Raw genomic sequence first — 22,594 nt, 5'->3', positions numbered from 1 at the left:
CTGAATGTGGAAATATCTTGAGCTTGTGTTAACCACAGACCTTATTTCGGATATTTAACCAAAAATATTAAAAAAGATATTTAACTTCAGGGTGATGGAACCGGATATGCTAAAGTGTGAACTTGTTTCTGGCTTTTGGCCTACAAAAATAAGTAATCTCTGCAGCACTCTAATAATTAAAGGGGTTATAAAATTAAAAGGGGTTTTGCTTATTATCATGCCTATTACTAGGATATTGGCTTTTCATTAGTACTTATAAAGTACATATTAAAGCTTTATTCTGCATGACATATTCTACATCTGCCCAAAACCTAAACTTAACAACTGCCTTACTATTATTAATAAGCAGTAATAAGGAGTTTGAGGCAAAAGTCGCAGTTAATAGTTAGTAAGAAGTTTTAGTTAAGGATAACAGCGCAGCTCCAGAAGAGCTCTGATTGTGGTTCGTTCATCTGTAAGGTTTCAATAAGAAAATGTATGAACATTTTATTTACATAACCTATTAAAATAACACATCTTTCTGATGTTGAACCAACAACAAGAACTCATACTCTCCTTTCTTACAGTAATATTGTCATTTGGGAATCAAACAAAAAGGCTTTGTGTGTGTTTGTGTGTGTGTGTGTGTGTGTGTGTGTGTGTGTGTGTGTGTGTGTGTGTGTGTGTGTGTGTGTGTGTGTGTGTGTGTGTGTGTGTGTGTGTGTGTGTGTGTGTGTGTGTGTGTGTGACACATCGACCAACCCCCCAAATCACTCCTCCCCTACTTCCGTGGTGTTCAGTTAGTTTCAGGGAGGGTCACCCCACATTCTACTGCCAGATGGCCAAGCCATAGTAGAGTCCTCTTGCTGTAATACTGAATCTGGAGAGCCCTTTCCCAGACCTAGTCATTACAGCACATCACATGTGAACGACTGCGTATGTATGTGCTGACATGAGTCAGAAGTGATTAGGGTTATGCACACACACAAGCACAAGCACAAAAATACTGATAATTGCATATTCGCTCTTACAAATAATGGTTCTTTACTGGTATCTATGATTCCATGAAAACCTTTAACATCCATAGACCCTTTCCATTCCAAAAAAGCTTCTTTAGAGTGGAAAAAGGTTTTTTTTTTGTTTTGTTTTTTATTCACTAAGAATATATCTTAATAATTAATATCTTTTAAGAATTATTAACCGTTTTTTTCTGGGAAACTCAAAAATGGTTCTTCTATTATATCATTGCAAAAACACCCTTTTGGAATCTTTACTTTCGGGAATCATTTCTACTCCATACTAATCTAGTCTGTTTAATCATCCATCCATTGGTCTAGAAAAAGGATTACTGTAGCTACAGTGAGGAGGCTGAAGAGCCAGAGGGCAAGAGAGATTCAAGCAAGCGGGTGAAGGAGAGAAAAGACAGGAGGGGGTGGAGAGCAATAGCGTATGCGGGGCGGAGGAAGGGGTCGGCTTTAGTTTGATGTGAATGGGTATTAAAGGCAGCATGCTAGAGAGGGGCAGAAAAAGACGGAGAGCAATCCAACCTGCCCCTGTAAGAACAGCACGATGGGGGCATAGTGAGCTTCTCAGGGCAAGCTGTCAAGGGTGGTTTTTGCATTTCTGCATTGAAGGAAAAACAGCCTTCACTGAGGGAAGAGAGATCACAAAAATGCTAGCATGAATTGAAGTGTTTATGTGGAACTGAAATGAAAACTAGGAGGTAAGAACCATTTTTGTCTGTACATTTAAAACCGCACATCTTGCTATACACCCTTAAAAATAAATGTTCCAAATGGGGTTTTCACAGCAATGCCATAGAAGAACCATTATGGAACCTTTAGAACCTTTTAGTGAACAGTTCCCAAAATATAATTTGAATTATCTAAAGAACCTTTTTCCACTATAAAGAACCGTTTGTGTAATTGAAAGTTCCATGAATGTAAAGGTTCTTTATGGAACCACAGATTTCCAGTAAAGAACCTTTCTTTTTAAGCATGTACATGCCGTTCTGCGTTTGCATGTGTGGTTTTTGTGAAAGATACAAATAACAGAGAGACAGAGAAGAGGATGTGTCAACACAGTAAAGGGAAACACATTGTGAAGCAGAGGAAGTGATGTCTGAGGTTGAAACTGTGCCCTGCTAGCTTCACATGTCTACACGTCATTGCTGGCTTGCATTCGCATAGATGCACACTCACACACATGCGCGCAGACCGCTGTTCCGGCACAGACACTGAGCCACTGCAGATCTTTGCTGAGGATGTGCACTAGATGATTGACAGAGATTATGGAGACAAAGAATATGAGAGAATGAGAAAAATAGATTAAAAAGGTAAGGATTTTTTTACACGATTTATTTTTGATTCATAAAAAGGAGGTCTGGGACATTTGATTTGCACTGAAGTTATTTCCGCAAGCGCTGCTGCTGATGGTGTTCAAGGTGGCAAGGAAAATGCAAGATGCACTGTGCGTCTCTATCAATCTCTTTCTCATTTGTTTGGTAGGATGGGGGGAAGGGTTGATCTCTGGGCTCTAGGGATACGTTGATAATAGATGAGAATGGAGGGAGTGGAATACAGAGCGATGAAAGAATAGGAAGAACAGAAATCTTAAAAATGCACAACAAAGGATACGGCTGCATGGCTTTTCATGGCAGCACTTGACCCTGTGCAGTTGATGTAAAATGTGGATAACTGCACAATGGCATCTTGCACATTGTCACATTTATTAGGCTGTAATGTGGTGATGCACTGAGTCCTTTCTCTTCCTCTGCCTTCTCAGGTGCTACAATAACACATGTGCTTGTTGGGTTCATTTGATTGTTTTTGCCCAGAGGTCAATCATTACTTATAAATAATCTACAGTATGTGAAGTTGAACCTGCTTCCAATGCATAGAATGAGTAGCCTAGATAAGGACCCTTCCCTTGTAAAAAAAAAAAACTATTTATAGAAGTGCACATTATTACAATTAAATTAAAAAGCTATTATAGTTAAAATGTATATTAAATGCAATTAGTTGAACGTAAAGGGGTGGTATAATGCCCCTTTTTACAATATGTAAAATAAGTCTCTGCTGTCCCCAGAGTGTGTATGTGAAGTTTTAGCTCAAAATACGCCACAGATAATTTTTTACAGCAAGTTAAAATTGTCCCTTTTTGAGGGTCAGTAAAAACGTGTCGTTTCATGTGTCCCTTTAAATGCAAATGAGCTGCTGCTCCCGTCACAGAGGGCGGAACTTCAAGAGCTTGTGTGTGTGTGTGTGTGTGTGTGTGTGTGTGTGTGTGTGTGTGTGTGTGTGTGCGCGTGCGTGCGTGCGTGCGTGCGTGCGTGCGTGCGTGCGTGTGTGTGTTTTAGCAGCACCGATTGCCTCGCAGACACGCACTGAAATGTCAGAAACTGTTCTGCCTTTTATGTTTAAACTGGAGTTGGACAATGATGGACAGACTCATGAAGAAGTGACAACATGTAGAATGCAACAGGACGTTTCTGAATGGTTAGTTGATAAATGTATGTTGCTGATATGGTGTTAACTATCTTCAGTTAGCATATCCTGTCATAATAATCTATAAAATCGCTTGTGTGGGAACTGTTGTAAGATGCTTACAGAGTGACATGCTATTGCATTTGTGTTACATACTGTATTGCATGTGAAAAGACGGATTCGACAGCTTGATAAGACTCACTAATGTGTTCTACTACAACAACTCTTCCTCTTCTAAACATGGACTACTTGTTCCCAGGGGCGGGGTTTATGTACATTTTAGGGTTAGTGATGTCACTAACCCAGGAGGAATGTGGTGTAGTCCTTACCAGCCGTTTGTTGTAGTCCTTAAAAAAAGATTTCTTTAAAAGCAAATATCTCCCTTTGCTTTGAACTTTGAGCGTTGTAACTTTGCAGATGTTGTTTATGCTCAAACAGCAACATTACACACTAACTACGGTTAGAAAAGGGAAATCAAAATCAACCACCCCTTTAAGTTGTGCTTTTTTGACCCACTTAAGTACAACTTAAGAACATCTTTAATTACCTCTATTGTCTGTTTAGAAACATTCATTAAAGTGTACACTTAAGTGGCCTATTATTTCATTAATATAATATTATTAGCAAGTATACAGTATTTAATTTTTTTTTTTTTTTTTTTTTTTTTTTTTATGATTTGAAGTACACTACAAGTGCATAGGCTATTCAATACAATTAAGCATACTTTTTTTCACCAAAGCATCATTTTGGTAATGAAAACCTATGAAGGTTTTATCCTTTATTTGGGCTGCATTATAAATGTCAGAATGTATCACTATAACTGAAACTGTTGGCTTAAGTTTTCTTATAATATTGCTCTACTGCCATTTTACCTTTTAGTCCTTACAGTTGCACTAGGGAAGCTGGTCATGTATTATGGCTTTTCAGCTATGTAATGTTGAGATACAGAGGCCTTAGTTTGTGAATGATGGAAGTGTACAACATACAGATATGTATCCATTTTCAGATTGGTCTCATTGTTTATAAGTAGGCATTCGTATGTAACGTAATACATATTTAATAAACTTTTTTGTACATTTGGGTAGATGCTGAAACAAGGAATATGGGTGTACTGACAGCATCTAAAATGTAAACAGTATTACTGATATAGAAATGTTAAAATATTTATGAATCGTTTATATCATATATATTTATATAGTTACATTTTTGCCATTTTAAAGATATTTTAGATCTCTTAACCTTATCCCCAAACCTAAACAAAACCACATACAGTGAGTTTTTTTGTTTGTTGTTGTTTCAATACACCATTATGTTGATGTATCTATCTCTAAACCTAACCAATGTTCTAAAAAATATAGTATAAAGATAAATGTAACAGACGGACAAGTGTAATCACAATAATTTATGGAATTATCCAAAAATGGCAAAAAAAAGTTGTACCAAAGTATACATGTGTGGCATTTAAAAATATATATACATAATGGTTATACAATTAACAGAAATTGTGTTCATTTCAAGATTTGATAGTGTTGTTTTGTTTAAAATGATGCAATCTTTGAAACGATCTAGCACCAGAAGTCACACAGAACAGAATGAAATGTTATAATTACAAGATAAATGAGTCAACTGTGATAAACAAATGTGACTGAAAACATAATCTCATTGATCATACAGTATAATCAACTGATTAATTCCATGAATTAAATATTCTTAGATTAAACATAAGATTTAAACGTTTAGATGTTGTCGATGTCAATATTTTACATTTTAGTGTCTATGCAAACATACATAAATGTATGTGTGGTAAAATATATACAAATAAGATCATGTTGCCATTGTATATGCACTTAGACACAGATATAGACTTACCTAAGGTCTGCATGTATATTTAAAAACATGAGACATACACTATCATGTCTGATGAAATATTTCTCAGGCAAATAATAATGCAAGAAAAACAAAAGATCATTCAACATTAGTATGTGTATGTCTTCGCATTTCCTTGGTGCAAAGAGCCGAAAATCAATAAAAGTGCTGTGAGTGTCTGTGGGAAACTCAGAGCTTAATGCCACGCACACCAACTGCTGTGTGAAATAACACCATCAAAGAGGAGCAAAGAAATGCAAGAAAATGTTGAAAGTACATCAATTTTGGCAAAGACAAACAAACTTCTTTGCTCAGACATATTAAAGTGTGAGGTAATGAGAATGACTCCTTAAAGATTATTCACAACTAGAAAAAAGCCCAAAAGTGGATGAATACATTCTGCAATTTTATTCCATAACACTTCCGCTGCCCTGCTCTAACTTGCAAGTGAAGCTAAATATAGTGTAATGTTAAAATGGAACACTTAAATATTAAATGCTTTGACCTAAATGATGGGAAGCTATGTTGATGTAGATGCAGGTCCTAATGCTCTATATATTCCCTAAGAGCTATTGTAAGGAAGACAGATCACATTATCATTTAAGAAGCCATGCACACAAATATCCCACAATGTCTGGGATGTATATATAGGCCGATAAACATCTGTATATTTCTGTCATCCTTTGGCAGTGCGACAGTATATGATCACGCTATCATTCATTTAAGTGCTATTAAACCCTTCAAGCATAAGATGCAAAATAAAAAAAAATAAAAAAAATCAAATCTGAACTGGTACAGCTCTCTGTAAAACGCACGCACAGTGCTGCATTGAGCTCTTTCGTGCTTGGATGGACAAAACTTCTTGTTGAAAAACCCCTTCCACCTTAGTTGAAAAGTGATACACTGACGTAAAGAATTGTGAGAAAATATGATGTGTCAGATCCGAGTCATGTGAGTCAGGTCTTAGTGACAGCAGCCTTATAAACCTGCAGCTGTCTGACATTAATGTTAATTTAAGAACAAAAGACAAAAGAAAATCACTCACTGCTCTTGACTGAATAACTTTTGTAGCTTTAATAAGGATTCATCTATTTTCCGTTTATAATTTATGCAGTGAAGACCGTGCAGTGTTTGATTAGCCTATTCAATTTCTGCTTATTTACCTACCTGAAAATCTTAAAGCACTGTTTGCAAGGTTACATGGGCCAAAAACAATGCTTTTTTTTTTTTTTTTTTTTTTTTTTTTTGCAGGGCATGTAAAAATCTGAACTGGCCCACATTTTTTAAAGCCTATTAAATGTTAAAATTGATAGCTTTCAATTATACTGTAATGTTGAATGGGTATAATTATATATTATTATATTAAATGGGGGGCTCCATTTAATAGAGACAAATATTGTTTTATGTTTCTATATGTTTCTAAATTATTTTGGAAATTCAATGTGAAATGATTACAATATAAAATATATAAAAAATGTAAGTGTTTATTTAATATATTTAATATTAGGTGCAAATTATCGCAATTAGCAAATTAATTAGCTTTTTTATTTTTACAAGAATAAATCATTTAAGTTAAATACGGAAATATTCCATCACTGTAAAAAAAAATTACATCCCCAAGTCAAAAATTTCAAGTGACCGATAACATCTAAATTTTTCAATTAGTCTGACGTATTATTTCTCATTGAGCCAATGTTAACAGACTATTGCAACAAGAATTGCACTTGGGCCAATTGAAAAATTTAGATGTTATCGGTCACTTGAAATTTTTGATTTGGGAGGGTTAGAAATTTTTTACAGTGATTAAAAAAACAAAAACAAGAACTATCCATTTTGATTTCATGGTGACTTTAATTATAGAGAGTCTGACCATGCAGATAGGCAACAGATAACACACACTAACACATGGTAATCCAGTTGACTAGTTCTCATCTTTCACCGTCCGCATTTTGTTTTTAATAAATCAATCTGGTTGATACAATGTGATTAATATTCATGATTGAGAATATTCATTATATAAAACATTTTACATTTTGTCAGAGTCATAGCCTTATGGACAAAGCTCCGTCAAATATCGCAACAGCACTCTGTGTTTGAGTCCGGACTCATGGTCTCTTCCCGATCCCCATTATATATATTTTTTACATCTAAGTATAACTTTTAGCATCTTCTTAATCTCGGGTCTTGTTATTTTTGGTCCTTTTCAGTCACAGAAGCATTGAATGACCAATAATGTATTAAGCCCCACCACCATTAAGTTCTATTTAATATGAAAAATATCCATTCTCATTAATACATGAATGCCTGATTGACTTGTGTTTTTTAAACATCAAATTAAATCCTATATGAAAGTATCTTCTTCAAAAGTCACTTAAAACTGTGTTATATTATGAAGAGAGGCTGGTGAGATTTAAAACTCACATTTTGGAAATGTCTTTAAGATGTTTTTGATTCATAGCGTAAGATGTTTGTACTCAGTAGATGCTTTCCAGATGAAGAGCTCTTTGACCGACACATTGGAAATGTCTAATCTGTCAAATCTTTGAGAATGTGAGAAAGAGTTAATCAGGATGAATATTTGCAATGTCCAATTTTTCGCATTTATTGTGTAAATTGTTTAATCATTGTACTATTTTTTTTTTTTTTTTTAATATGCTTAAAACTAGAAGAATGAGCCAGGGCTCAGCTTACCTCTAGCTCATTAATATTAATTAGGCCAAGCAAATGGGTGCTCCAGGAAGGTCATATCAAGCAATGTCTGCATGGTCTAAGGCTGGTTGAAAAAAAGATTGTTTACCAATATTACCACATGCATTAACTCTCAAAATAAAATAATAAAATAAAAGAGCAGATGAATATGTTATTTCTTTACTAATGGATGATAACATAAAATAAAGTTTCTTAATTGAAGTTGAGGGTTCCATTAAGAACCGTTAACATCTATAAACCATTCCATTCCATAAAATGTTTTTTAGAATGGAAAAAGGTTCTTTAGATTATTAAAATGTTCTTCACACCATGAAAAAGTGTCTTTGCGGAACCTAAAACAATTCTTATGACATCGTTGTGAAAACCTAATATTCTGATCTTTATTTCAAAGAGTGATTTTATATTAGTTTTTTTAAAAAATAGTAAGATGAGAGGAGAATGTAAAGTAGGAAAAGATGCAGTCGCAGGTGCAAAGACATGTATGGACAGAGTGGACAGTGTAACAGAAGTATAATGGATGTAGTGATGGAGGAAGGCTTCTCACTATATCCTTTCTTGTGTGAGTGTGTCTCTCTGTGTGTTTCATAAGAACAGTTGTTCTTCTTGCCTTGGCCAATAAGCCCCATTTCTGTTAACATCTTAAACATACACACATACATGAGGACATATACCACAGACCACTACTGTTTTATAAAAAGCTAATAGCTATAATTAGGCCAAGCCATAATAAAGAAGTTTAGCATTTGTAAAAAATAAATAAAAAACATTATTTACTTTGATTATGAATCAAGTCATCAGCAGTCTGCTCCAAAGGGAGGCTTTTTTCATAAACCTGTATACACACGATTTGGTAAAGGGAACATATACTGTTCACCCTTGTGTTTTTCTTTTAAAGTGCACTTAATTGTATTGAATGTGCACATGTAGTTAAAATCTTAAAAAGTATATTTTTTTGTTTTTACAACAGCAAAAAAATTGTACTTTAAAGGTATAGCGGAGGATCTTTCCAAATTTTAGATAAGACCCGCCCTCTCCACTTTTTGAAAAGTTTGATTGATTCACCAGAATGATTGACAATTAGGAGGACCAATAGTATAGGTTACCCACCAGGAAGTAAAACATCCTCCGCTATACCTTTAAGATAATTTAATATTCATAAAAATAAAAGGCCATATACACTTTCATGGCTGTTGTTAACACACTAGAAGGTGCACTTTGTAATAATGTCAGATTAATACATTTTAAATCATTGTTTTAATAAACTTTAGTCGTGCTTTAAAGAAGCACTCTTATGTTGATGTGTTGACTAACATACTAAAGCACATGCAAAGTACTTGATTATAATCTGTACTAAATAAATGTACTAAACTTCTTATAATAAATGTACTAAATTGCAACCTTATTACATATGTGTGAATACAAATGTATTTAAATGCATGACATACAAATTCAAATAGAAATGTATTAAAGTATATTTTATTTTACCATAAATGCTTGTCAGTACATCCGACAGCACACTGTTCAAAGTTGAATTACATATGAATATGTACTGAAGTCCTACTCAATTCAAAAGTTCAAGTTCAATTCAAAAGTGAAGTGAAGTAAAGTGTATTATTTCAATAATAAGTACTCTTTTTTTTTAAGTATACAACTTCTTCTTTTCAATGGCACACGTGCAAAAAATGGACAGAGGAAGTCACCTGAACTCAAGCATAGAAAACAACCAAACAATGGTAGCATAAGGAATAAAATACTCTCATTTGAATTACTCAACTTAATTCCATTGTGTTGTTTTGTCAAGCAAGTTCCTCTTCCTCTTTATACAAACACAAAACTCATAAAACACTTGCCATTTCAAATGCAGCCAACAGATTTAACAGCTTAACATTCTGCATCAATCAACTGCATAATTTGTTACATTTATCTTCTCAGATGTGAAGTGTGGTTATGTCTGATGGATCTCCTATCTGTGTCTTTGTATACTTTTCACATCATTTCAACCTTTTGAACCAAGTTGTAGACTTCCTGCTTGAGGTTTTGTTTTTGTTCTCAAGTTTGCATTGGGGGAGGAGCAAAAACCTTGCTTTTTTAAAGCATATCCTGAATGTGGCCTGATGGTTTGCACATGAATAACTGAATAATGTTTTAGTCAACCTCTTTGTCCTTCCAAGATTATGCTTATTTACTACAATTGCATTGGACTAATTTTTGTCAGTCCTCTGCTATTGTTGTCGAGCAACCATATTTTTGACACTGAACACAACATAGCATTTATTTTTTATTTAGTGTTCAGTGTCATATGCTAAAAAATACAGTGTTGCCTCAAACACAAGGGTGACCTTGAACAAGTACCAGGGGAACGTGGGACAGCAAATGTTTTACTTGGGTTGTTCTCTGAGCACTCTAAGCAGATTCAACTAATGAACCACACAAATATCAGGAAACTTGTGAAAAAGAAGTGTACTTAATTACACTGAATGTGTACTTCAAATCTTAATTAAATAAAAGGCCACTTAAGTGTACTTAAAGAGTACACTTTCTTGACTATGTTTCTTAACACGCTTCAGTACTCTTTTAAAAGCTGGTAATAATGTAAAATTAAATGTTTCACTTTAAAGTAAATTTTAAATCATTATGTATGCTTTAAAGAAGTACACTTAGTTTATTGTGTTGACTAACATACTAAAGCACATGTAAAATACTTTTATACATTTAAAATAATTGTAACTGTAGTGTTTTATTCAATAAATTGTTATTATATATAGTTAATATATTTTAAATGCACCAAATTATGCAAAATGTGCAATTAAAATATATGACATACAAGTTGCAAAAGAAATTGCGTTAAAGTATATTTTAGTTTACCATAAATGCATCTCGGTACATTGGGCAGTTCACTTTAACCATATTTCGAAGACAACAGAAGTGAATGATGAAATTACATACAAAGATGTACTTAAGTCTTAAACTTAAGTGGGTCAAAAAAGCACAATAACATTCAATGAATTGCTTTGAAAACATTGCATTCAGTTTACACTTAAGTACATTCTTTTAAAGTGTATTATTTCCATAATAAGTGCTCATTTTAGTATACCAAAAGTATACCAAAGTGTACTTCTTCATTTCTCCTATATCAACTGAAATTTTAAAAATAAATCTATAATGTGACTTGTCAAAAAGTGTCTTAGTAGCTTAACTTGCCTCAGGTTAGGTTTGAGACATGTCAGTGTGTAATCTGGGGTAAGTTGAATACATTTTTTAATTATATACGAATAAACCAAAACATAATTGCACAATAAATTATACAAATATTGATAATTAATTTGTTGTCATTATCCCTTTTTTAATACTTATTCTTGTTTTCAAAAAGACAGTGTTGGATTCCATAATTCAGCTATAAAAGGATTAATACTCAGGATGTTGTAATGTTTTAAGTGGTGAAACTATTCTCTTTCAATATTTTGGTTAAGTAGTGAAGTGGAATTATCATCAATCAAAAGCATTGCCTATATAGATTTTATTTAACTCACCGCTGTAGAGATCAGTCTTTTTTTTAAATAAAGATCAATATGAGCTAAATAATTCACAGGACATCTTGAGTAAGATATTGACTTGCAGTGACAGACTGACATGAAGTACTGTATGCTGGAGGAAGCAACACACAATAATAAAAACCATGCATATTTTGAAAAGGATAATTTATGTAAATTTTGGAATCTTGTGGAAAATCTCTCTTTTTGTTTATTTTTAAAATGGTAAACTTATGAAGAGAACTGTATTCATGAAATCAGAGATCCTCTCATAAACTGAATCCAACCCCAAGTGATCACAGGAGATGCATTTGAGACACATGTGATAAATGTCTTGGTTAACAACCTGTGATTGTATCACACAAGACGCATGTTAATACTAGGTGTAAACAGAGCCATTAGACAAATGTATTTAGCTCATCCACACGAAAAACATAATAAAAGAGGATTATGGTGGAGATGAAAGCAATGATATATGCAGGAAAAAAATTTATATAAAAAAAAGCAGACCTATAACTGACAAAAATGAGCAAACAGTATTCAGCATTGTATGAGAGCTTATATATTAAAAAAGTGCAAAAGATGTGAGCATGAAGGAAACAAAGTGGAGAGAAATTACACATAGACACGGAAGTTTAGTTCACCTTGTTCTAGGCCATGCAGGATGACAGTTTCATCCTCTCAGCCTACATAAAGGTCAACTGGCATTTCACATCACTTCCTGTCAAACAGGAAGCAGACCCTATAATAAGGGTGACGGTCCAAATTAAACTGCCTCTCTGAAACAACCTCACTACATTCCATACTACATTAATCTGCTTTCCATTGTTCAATCTACAATTTTGTGTGTGTGTGTGTGTGTGTGTGTGTGTGTGTGTGTGTGTGTGTGTGTGTGTGTGTGTGTGTGTGTGTGTGTGTGTGTGTGTGTGTGTGTGTGTGTATATATAAATATATATATATACAGGGCTTGAAATTAACATATAATACTTAATATTTAACACTTAAAAAAAATAATTTATAATACAGTTTTCAGTTGTTTCAGTAGTCTTTTAAAAAGGCATCTGAAATAATACACTAAGTGCAATGTAGTGTTCTCAAAAATACAGATTTTTCGATACTGAAATATTTAAAACGCTTCCGGTAGGGTAGACTGGGTACAGTTGAGACACTTTTTGCGTTTTGATTTTTCACACAAAAAATAGATACTGAAAAGAAGTGAATTTCCACATGGCATGCCACATGACATTTCATTAGCTTGTAGACAAAGATATTATCAATCAATAATACCCACAAGTAGTTTATATTTTCCACAATTACCTAATAAAAATAAGGTGCTTTTTGTCTCAACCTTGTCTCAACTGTACCCATATGTGGTACAGTTGAGACAGTGCATGGTACAGTTGAGACACCCATTTTTAATGATGTAAAGATAACTTACCATTCATTGTAAATATAAAAAATAAAGACAAATAAAGAAAATAACAATTGGGCAACATTTTTGTTTATTCAACCATTTATATTCATTCATTTTATTTAAATTAGCACTGGTTAAAATTTATAAAGCAGGAACAAGATATTAAACAATATTTATTAATAATACACAGTTTAAATATCACAAATATCAAATTTTATTTTCATTTGCGTCCTATGCTGGCTAATTACGACCTTTAACCTGTTATCATAACACTGAACAATTAAACAGTGTGTTTCCTAATAGAGCTCTATCGGGGGTACAGTTGGTACACGTGTGTCTCAACTATACCCCGCTGGCCACCTCGCACATTTCTCTAGATTTTGCAATTACCTTGCATGACACAATACCATGAAATATGCCAGTTTTTAGGGCACAGAATAAAGTTTGTGGTGATACCAGTTATGTTTAACAGTCATATAGGGATAATAAGCTATTCATTGTGGAGAGTGCATGGTGAAGTGAACGTCCTACTTTAGAAAAAAAACTTTACCCGATATTTCCGGATCGGAGATGCGTCCACTGTTCAAATTTCCCACAAACAAAGAGGACACTAATACGCATGTGCACAGCAAAAATCACAACTTGTGCTTGCTGCGAACGCAAGTTATTAAAGGTGTCTCAACTGTACCTATGTCTCAACTGTACCCAGTCTACCCTACTCATTACTTCCAATACTCATTTTCCATAGAATAGATAACGCTTTCTCGCTTTCTCTGCCCTGTTTAGTCCTGGTATTCAGATGTGTTATAGACGAGAGAGGTACATTCTCTTTTACACCAGTCCTGGGGTCTCATTTATAAAACCTTACTAAAAGTGTACGTACGCCCGAAAGCCAAAAATGGCGTACGCCAAAAAAGATTCAGACTTATAAAACCGTTCGTACGCCAGAACCTGCGCAGAATTCACTTTATAAATGCCAGTCAGCGAAAGATTGTGCCATAATAACCATATATGTAGCTTACAACGCCTAGTTTTACTATGCAGATCCTCATCTGCATATCATTTGCATATGATTATTCATCCACGTGATAACGTTTAACGGTTCAAGACACATTACATTAATAAAAATCATGTAGTTGCCTATCCTTGCCTTGTTTTTGAATACATAAAACAAATAGTGTAAAATACATTTCAGAGAACGTTTTTTCAATCTTTTCTACTGGCCGAATTGTATTTTTAATTGATTTATATTTTTAATGGAAACCGATTGGCCTTGGGCATTATTTCCAACTTGCACGAAACTATTTACCCAGACCCCAGACAATCCGGTATTATTTATCATGATAAGCAATTATCTCTGTGGTTAAAACATTAAAACACAGCATGCCACAGGAAAAGTGTTCAAAAACATCGCATCCACAACAAATATTTCTATTGATTGAATATAATTTTTTTTGTAACTTCTCAGTAATGATTTCATTTTTAAGTGTTTAACTCCATTAATTTGAATGGCATATTAAATCTAAATGTTTATATCAGAAGTAAAACATAGTTTAAATCATTATTTTACTTAAACTGTTATTTGCGTCAGTTTCACTAAACGGCCCAACGCGCTCGCTGGCGCGGACATTTAAGAAGGGATGGATTTTTGCTTCAAGTGATAGGCTTGGTGAGTGAAATTATATTTGTATTATCTTTCTGTATATGTTTAATTTTCTTTAGATTTTCTGTCTAAAAGTGACAAAAAAGACATTTAACTCACCAAACTGCTCCATCTCCAAAACGTTCGTACGCATGGGTCAGAGTTTGCGTGCAGGTGGGCACATTTTCCCGTCAAGTTTGTTTTAAATCACAACTTATGCGTCGGAAGTGGCGTACGCCTCTTTCAGGGCCTGTTTTGTGCGTACAAAAACGTACGTGCGTTTTGTGCGTTTTGTGCGTACATGTTTTTGAACACTTTTCCTGTGGCATGCTGTGTTTTAATGTTTTAACCACAGAGATAATTGCTTATCATGATAAATAATACCGGATTGTCTGGGGTCTGGGTAAATAGTTTCGTTATAAATGAAGGGCCCCAGGGGGTTATAAATGAGGCCCCTGGGGCGCACATGCACGAGCACAACGCCCCACCCAGTCTCCTCCCTTAATTTAATTCATTTAAATATGGTAATGAGTCCACTTTGGCAAAAGAAAGCAGTAAGAAAATGGCGGCAAGAAACGAAACTTTACAGAAAGTGAATTGGAGGTGGAAACGAAAAAAAAAAATTATTTGGAACTTTGTCCTATAACAAAAGGAAAAAATATGAGTGGGAGAGTTTGGTTGATGCCGTCAATGCGGTGGGATCTGAAAGTCGCACTGTAGAGTAGACTGAGTAGCCTACAGTTGAGACACTTTTTGCGTTTTGATTTTTCACACAAAAATAGACACTGAAAAGAAGTTAATTTCCACATGACACGCCACATGACATTTCATTAGCATATAGCATATCAATCAATAATACCCACAAGTAGTTTATATTTTCCACAATTATAGCTCATAAAAATAAGGTGCTTTTTGTCTCAACTTTGTCTCAACTGTACCCAGGGGCGATTTTAGGATTTTCATTTTAGGGGGGCTCAGCCCCCAATGAGGGTATGATGTAAAAAAAAGAAGTTAGTTTATGGTCCAATGCTCATTATTAACTAGTTTCATTCATTCATCCAGGAACATGCATATGGCAGGGTTTTATAATCACTGAGGTACCGAATGCGAGGTATTTAGGGGGGTTTGGGGGCATGCTCCCCCGAGAAAATTTTGATTTCTCTGATCTACATATGTGCATTTTAAGATGTTTTGAAGGCCAAAAAAATTGGATGACAATAGCTTTAAAACCATGTGCGGGCAGCAGTTTTTTTTCCTCACCTCATCAGCATCACACTCTTTTTCTCTTTGTTTTTATCTTGCTCTGTCTTTTCCCCTCCTAAAGCTGAGCTTTGACTGATATAGGCTTTTTTTTTTTGTCTGTCAGTGAAGTAAGTAAACATAGGGTCAACTGATAGGTTGATTTATGAATCATTTTCTCAGACAAAGCTACCAGGAAAGCTATTAACTATGTCCATCTACAATGAAATATAAATTATTTTATTTTTTAAGCTATTTAGCCTTTATAATCAACAATACGGTTGGTTATTCATCAAGTCACCCCGTGAAAATCTATTTAATTTCAAATCATTTAACTAACCAGCTAAACGTGTATTAATGTAATTGTCTATTGGCAATATGATTAATCTGTTCTATATTTATTTCTATTTATTAAAAATAACAACATGAATTATCAATTTGCCACTTCTATAAATCAAGCAGCTTATTTAAAAGAAAATCACAAATCCCTTTACTCTACTCTTATTCATATGTATCATAATACACTCCTCCTGATTTATTATTACTTAATACAAAACTATATTTATTAATACAAAACAAAATAACTCCACATTATGTCTCTCTGGCCATCTAGTGCTTTCAGATAACGTGTGTCTTCAATCATTTCTGTGGATGGCTGCATAATGCCGAAATACAAAATAATATGTTTTAAAGTTTAAAAAGTAAATTCAAATAAATCATGATCGTTTTCTAAAGTATGTTTTCATGGGTGTTAATCGCTTCATTTTTGTAGGAATAAAAAACAACTATCACACTGATAAGGGCTGAAGGTGAACGCAGCGAAACGTATTGGTATTGGATGAGAAACCGAACCGTCCCGTGTTGCTCCCAATGCTCCAGTAACATTACATTATGTAAACTGCAATGCATTTATGACAAAGAACTGCACCGATGCAGATGTAATATCATAGCAATCTATCAATAAATGCACTCACGACACACCTTGTACTCTCTGATGTTCGCTCTGCTCGGCGTCACTGCAGATTGAAAAATGCGCTAAATCCGAACAGACTCGGATAAGGGGAGGAGCCGAAACTTGACGCAGCTTGCCGCCGTTTCAAATGAGTTTTTTAAAGGGGACTGAAGCGATCAAAAATGTATTAATCAAATATTTTTTAGGGGGGCTGGGCAGAAGTTTAGGGGGGCTGAAGGGCCTAGTGACGCCCCTGACTGTACCCATATGTGATGCATGGTATAGAGACACCCATTTTTAATGATGTGAAGGTAACTAACCATTCATTGTAAATATAAAAAATAAAGACAAATAAAGAAAATAACAATTGGGCAACATTTTTGTTTATTCATCCATTTATATTCATTCATTTTATTTAAATTAGCACTGGTTAAAATGTATAAAGCAGGAACAAGATATGTAACAATATTTATTAATAATACACGGTTTAAAGGTACCGTATGTAAGAAATATATTTCAATTAATCATAAAATTGCCCTAATATGTCACTAGACATTAAGAAATCATGTTCATTTCAAATACTTATATCACTGACAACAGTAGTATGGCTAGGATATTGTCATTTAAAAAGTGGACTTGCAGCCCTCAACTGATGTTGATGTTGTCATTTTGTGTTTTGGCCTGAAGCGCCTCCCTCCACCATCTACCAATCACGAAGTCAGTAGTGTTTCGGGATCCGGGTTGCCAGCTTTGCTCTAACCTACCCTAACTCTAGTCGGATAAAAATGTCTAACGTTAATAAATCCAAAAGACCTCGTTACAATTCAGAAATTCTTCGTGACAAAGTCCGAAATAAAACCAGAATTTGTATTGGAGATGCTTTTGACAGATGGAGACGGCTGAAAACGGAGAAGAATTTTAAAACAGACGCCAACGTTGCTAATTTTCTCCTGGACAGGTAAGATTCATCTATGCTTGGATAACTTGTACTTGATGTCAATGGACATTTCATATAACGTTATTCATGACAGTCGAACAAAGTTATGCATGCTCGTGCAAAGTAACGTAACAGCTCACATGGACGTATGCTAACATTAGCAATGCATTATAGGAGCCCGTTTCTCTGTACTTATGCTGAGACGCTGAGGAAAACAACATTAGCACACCCATTAACTTATGGCAATTTGAAACGTAACTTAATTGAGACAGCAGCCTAACTTTACCTCAGAAAAAAATTATTCGTCATTCGTTCTTCTAAGTTACACATGCTGCAAGTTGACCTATATGACCATTGCTAATGTAATGTAGTTACTCTAACAATATATTCTGATGGGACTGAAAACAACCCTGTGACAGCCATTGGTGATATTGACTTTGTCCCGCGTTATAATTGCTGTGGAAAATGTTTTGGTTATTTTTTAGCCTACTTATGACATAAACTTTTTTCTTTTTTTTCTTTTTTTTCGTTACACATATTATTGTATTGGTTACACATAGTGACATAGGCTTGTACTTACATTAATGACAGATACATAACGTAACAAAAGATTAGACTAACAGCTACCGTTCTGTCTGTCACATACGAGCATACATCTTTATGATTATACTGTCACATACAAGCATAAATCTTTACGATTATATTTAACTAATGACAATTAGTACATTTTTTAAATAAATAATGACTCATCAAAATATCTCTCATGAAGCATAAACACAATTAACAGAAAAAAACTTACTGTGTACGTCTCGTCGTCACTTGCCATTGGAAGCTCATTGAAAGCAGCATACGTTTCTGCTGAATCCTGCAGCTTATCTGGCAACCTCGAGTCAGGGGGGAGGGGGAGGTGATACACGGCTCTACAGTATTTTTAAAGTGATTGCAGTACCAGTTTTGGCCACAATCCTACATACGGTACCTTTAAATATCACAAATATCAAATTTTATTTTCATTTGCGTCCTATGCTGGCTAATTACGACGTTTAAACTGTTATCATAACACTGAACAACTAAACAATGTGTTTCCTAATAGAACTCTATCGGGGGTACAGTAGATATGTCTCAACTATCCCCCGCTGGCCACCTCGCACATTTCTCTAGATTTTGCAATTACCTTGCATGACACAATACAATGAAATATGACCGTTTTTAGGGCACAGAATAACGTTTGTGGTGATACCAGTTATGTTTAACAGTCACATAAGGATAATAAGCTATTCATTTTGGAGAGTGCATGGTGAAGTGAACGTCATCTGAGAAAAAAAAAACTTTTCCCGATATTTTCGGATCGGAGATGCGTCCGTTGTTCAAATTTCCCACGATCAAAGAGGACACTAATACGCACGTGCACAGCAAAAATCACAACTTGTGCTTGCTGCGAACGCAAGTTATTTAAGGTGTCTCAACTGTACACGTCTCAAATGTACACAGTCTATAAATGACCTTAAAAAGTAATGGTCTGATATAAAGGTGGACATTAAACCAAAGCTGTCATTGCCATAGACTAAGGGTGGTATCAATTTGCATATGTTTTTATATGTTCTTACTTAATTGCATAATTGATAGAATATTCCCATAAGGCTCGTGTGACAATATATGTCAATTATTTTATAAATTGCAAATTAATATTAAAGGTACAATATGCAAGAATTTTTGCCGCTAGAGGGCGCTACATTCCAAACAACAACAACGGCGTAGCTTGATGACGATGTGAAGGAGCGTGGAATGATGGGAACTGTCGTTTTAAACTCCACCGTGGATGTAAATCAGTCAGACGGGAATCGAAAAATCATGTTCATGGATGATGAGGCTAAGTTCTATTTTTATAAATGTTGCGTTTAATGACATGCTTTTTGTGGCGAGGGGGGCGTGGTTCAGCGCGGTCTGTGATGGGAGAGAAAAGAGACGAGCAAGTAGGTCAAGTGCAAATGCACCTGTGTCTTATTGCAGTGATCGGCGTGGAGAGACCGCTTATAAGCCGCGCTGGAACGAGAGAGAGACTGGAGAGAAAATTGGACGCAGAGGAAGAAAACCGGTGGATCCGAGCTCTCATTTTTGAACTGTTTTGTGCCGTCGCGGTTGCCACGGTGAATGCGCGTTGTGCGCGGCTTTTGTTTGTTTTGCTTTATTTTAATAAAGTACGAGTCCCAGTCACGACGACGCGTCTTCTTCCTTCCTGACTCTTAAACCTCATCACACTTTTATTTCATTAAAATGAATTAACCGCAAGAAAAGTAAGGTTTAATACTTCATAGATGTTACTGTATGTCGAATTCATTGTTGTGATAACGCTGCACAGTTTTACATGTTCTAAACAATTGTTGTAAAAGTACATTCGAACATGCCCACATCATTTGCCAAAATACTGATTAATCTTTATGTGTAACACATGCTATGTTTATTTACATGGCCATAAACACCAGACGTGATAAACAATGTCAATAAACTAAACACAAATCTAAAGCAATAATACTTTCCTTACATAAACATAACTATTACCGAATGCTACATTTGGAAAATATAAAATTAAGCATGCTTTGTCGACAGAACCAGCTGCAATCGGTAAAGAATAATTGTGTCCCATAACGACTGCAAGAAACAAGCTAAAGTTTGTAGCTTGATAGACGCTACAACTACAACTTCCGCATTTGTCCAGGACTCCACGCAGTACGAGCGGAAACCGAGGGTGACGCGGATATGACGCAATTGACTGGCGACTCCCAGCTCCCCCCTGCTCTAACGCCCCGTTTCCTTGGTTAAAATCGCAATTTTCTCACGATTTAAAAATAGTTGGAAACATTTGGGATATTGTAAGTAATCAACTTAACAAAATATATAACACTGGCCTTGAGATTTTGGGATATTTTAATGCAAAATTCTTACATATTGTACCTTTAAAAGCAATGCTTCCCACAGGTGGTGGTGCAATAGACTTGTAGAATAATTCCTTGTGTAATGTTTGCAACTTCACTTCATTGCCTGTAAGAGTCGTCAACGGACAAAAACAATGAGAAATGTACGTACGCCAGTCATGAAATTGGCGTGGAGGAACGCACATTCTCGCGTTAATTTCACTGTTAGTACATACGACCGTGAGCGTGAAAGCTAGCGTACGCAAAGTTTTTGTGCGTACGCAAGATTGATACATGAGGCCCCTGGTGTTTTAACCCGTACGTCTCTTTTGTCCACTTTCAACCACTTCTGTCCTGATTTCTTCGAGGGGAGGGTCTATGAGCGGGTAAATATATGGGTTTTTATTAGATCTTTTGATCTAATGGACAAAATAAGCTTGACCAATTTATGAACGTGCCCGGAGACAACGAAAAAACATACGGAGAGCAGCAGCTTTCGTTTCTGCCCTGATAGCTGCAAGACCATGCTGAACGAAATCAGGAATGATTACAGAACATTGTGCTTGGTACGTTTTTTTTTTGTCTTCAAACCAAACTTGGATCTTCAGCTGACCAAGTCTAAATCTCGTCTGGCTAGCGCGCTTCCCATAATGTTTACACATTAGGTCAGTAGGCGGAGAGTAGGCGATCTTTAGTGGCTGTTTGAAGGCATTCGACCACATGAGCCTTTCCACTACGCAATCCGGTCGAATGCGTTTTTGACCACCTCTGGAAGTGGTAGAAAGTGGACAAGCTCAAAATGTTTTAGAGCCCGTTTACACATGTATTTAGTGTCGACCACTTGAATCCAATCGACGCATCCTAAAACGCATCCTAATACCAGGTGTAAACAGTGAGTTGACACACACAAACCCTCACTCACTCGTTTCACTTGCTTTGGATGAATATTGTAGGTGTTACAGGGCTTGAATTTCGGCGTAGGATTCCACGTATTGCACATAATTTTACTTATTCCCACAGATTTTGTGCTCACAGCCAAAGTGCGCACACATAAAGCCGCCTCTCAGTACTAAATTTTGTTTGTTTTCGCTGCTTATTGCGCTTAAACAGTAGCCTGGATGCCAGCCGAACTTAGCCCCGCCCACAATGTTTATGCATAGTTATTGAAAAAACTAAAAACTAAAGTTTCTGAAATAAGGCCACAAAACACATACTAAATATGTGACAATAAGACTTTTGACTAATGGATGTCGTTGCCTAGAGTTTTTTCTTCAAAATGATGTGAAAATCATCCTGCCCTTATCATTCACATAACACAATACATTGATTTAAATCTTGTAAAACACTTTTTGTTTGTAAAGACAATATGCGCAAGGGGCGTCAACAATTCAACACCATCATGCATATTTAGTGATTCACACCCGAGGAGACAATGGGGCCCGCATACTTAATGAGCCATTCATTCAGGTGTGTCACCTATAGCCACAAGAAAGAATGCAAGAGCAATATATATATATATATATATATATATATATATATATATATATATATATATATATATATATATATATATATATATAAATATTCTACCAAATTGGTTCACAGTTGGAAGCATGTCATTTTATTTTATTTTATTTTATTTTTCACAAATTGTGCTTGCAAATTGTATAATATCCAAGGAAAACATGTCTAGTAATTGTGCAGTTAATTCTCATACTGTATTTTCAGTTTTGGAATATGTATCCTCTCCCCAAATTTGTCAATAATAAAACACAATAAAAATTATTTAAAGAAAAGGCTTATATTTACCTTTTAAAATTTGTTTACATCTACCTTGTAAATATATATTTTTTTATTAAAAATGTTACAATTACAACAACAATTGAAGTGTAATCTTTCTTTGTAAAAACTAAAGTATACATTTTATCA

The 22,594-nt window shown here is 35.0% G+C and overlaps 1 protein-coding gene across 4 annotated transcripts in view; it reads left to right on the top strand.

The window, feature by feature from the left end:
• Positions 1-1,479: 1,479 nt before the first annotated feature.
• sipa1 (signal-induced proliferation-associated 1) overlaps positions 1,480-22,594 on the top strand; it is a 61,819-nt gene continuing 40,704 nt past the window's right edge. For all 4 annotated transcript variants that reach the window (XR_014201025.1, XM_082151580.1, XM_082151579.1 and 1 more), the window contains exon 1: positions 1,480-1,702. The gene's annotated coding sequence lies outside the window, so the exon portion shown is untranslated. The remainder of the gene's footprint in view (positions 1,703-22,594) is intronic.

Source organism: Leuciscus leuciscus, assembly GCF_965113295.1.
Source record: "Leuciscus leuciscus genome assembly, chromosome: 2".
Taxonomy (NCBI): Eukaryota; Metazoa; Chordata; class Actinopteri; order Cypriniformes; family Leuciscidae; genus Leuciscus; species Leuciscus leuciscus.
The sequence above is the reverse complement of the archived record's forward strand: the minus strand, read 5'-3'. Positions and strand labels throughout refer to the sequence as shown.